Source organism: Bubalus bubalis, chromosome 6 (assembly GCF_019923935.1).
Source record: "Bubalus bubalis isolate 160015118507 breed Murrah chromosome 6, NDDB_SH_1, whole genome shotgun sequence".
Lineage (NCBI taxonomy): Eukaryota > Metazoa > Chordata > Mammalia > Artiodactyla > Bovidae > Bubalus > Bubalus bubalis.
This window is the reverse complement of record NC_059162.1, coordinates 30,733,159-30,734,910: the sequence shown is the minus strand read 5'-3', so window position 1 is coordinate 30,734,910 and position 1,752 is coordinate 30,733,159.

Here is a 1,752-nt window from a genome sequence, read left to right as displayed (position 1 = left end):
TTGATGTTAATCTTGTTGGAAGAATTTACTGTAATTTGGTTCACTGGGGCGATAATCAGATTTGTGTAAACTTTCATAATAATCTGCAAACGGTTCATATCTCTTGACAGATATGGTCTTTAAAATGCCTGTGCTCTGATCTTAGGAAAAGAGAGACTGTGGGCTGGTGGGGACCTTGGTTTTAGGAACCAAAGAGGTGCACAGACCTGCTTATTTCTCTGGACTCCCACTCTCAGGCTTTCACTCCACCCCTTCCTCAGTGCCTGGCCCTGGGATAGCAGTGTCTTAAGGATAAGAAAGCCCACCAGGACTTTCCTGGTGACTCAGTGGTAAAGAATCTGCCTGCAAATGCAGGAAATGCAGATTTGATCCCTGGCTTGGGAAGATCCTCTGGAAGAGGAAATGGCAACCCACTCTAGTCATCTTGCTTGGGAAATCCCACAGACAGAGGAGCCTGACGGGCTACAGTCCGTGGGGTTGCAAAGAGTCAGACGTGACTTAGTAACTGAACAACAACAAGGATGAGAGAGTAATTACTCTCCATGTCCCCAGGTCTAATTGTTCAATAATTCCCGATCAATCAACCAATAGTATTGCCTTTAAAAATCTTTGGTTTGCAATCCCTGTAGCAGCAAACTTGATTCTTACCAATATTTTTATAATTTTCCAATTACCAATAGAATTATTTCTGTTTCTATGTTAAAGCCATAAAAATACTTATTCTATGCACTTTTTCATGCCTAGAAAACTTGACATAAATAGCAACTATTTCAGTATAATAAGCATAAACTATCCTTTTAAGAAGCAGTTGGGATTTTTTTTTGTTTGTTTTTAACAATAGGAACTGGATTCTTGGAGCAAATGGTGGAAAGTTAGAGGTGAAGGGGGAAAACTAGGATCTGGGAGGACAACTGGGGCAACTTGTGTTTCTCGTAGGATGGCAAGGTCCAGAGGGCATGAATTCGTATTTTTTAATGATGACATGAAACCACCCATCTTCTTTCCTCAAACAAAAACAGACCACAACTCCAAGCAAAACCAAGCCTAAACATTTTACCATAAAATGTAACTCTACGTGGCCCATTGAAGCCAAGTCTGGCTTCTGTACCCTAACACCAAATTAAATCTAAGAGATGAGTTTGGGGTGAAGTAGAAAAGAGCAGCTTTATTGCTTTGCCAGGAAAAGGGGACCAGAGTGGGCTAATGCCCTTAAAACTGTGTATCTTCACCTGGAGGGGATAGAGAGGAGTTTTGCAGTAATGGCTCAAAGAAGGCATGATCAGGGACTTCCTTGGCCATCCAGTGGCTAAAACTCCACACTTCCAATGCCAGGGGTATGGGTTCGATATCTGGTCAGGGAATTAAGATCCCATATGCCAGGGAATTAAAACCTCATATGCAGCAAAAAAAAAAAAAAAAAAAAAAGACATGATCAGCTTGTGGACGTTCTTCTGATTGGTTGGTGGTGAGGAATTGGGAATCCAACTGGTCTGAGGTCTCCATGCTTGTGGCAGCATACAGTTAACTTCTCCCATCTGGTGGGGGTTTTAGTATCTACAAAACAGTTCAAAGATACTGTTTTACATATATGTATGTTCCCCCCTTGAAGGGGAACCAGGACCTTGCCCCAAGACTATACTACTGTTTCTTGACTTTTCCTCCCTTTTCTCTGCATCCCCTCCCTTCCCTAATTAGCAACTGTTTCAACCTACCCATTGGAACTCATAGAAGGGCTTGGAGGTTGAACAAAGC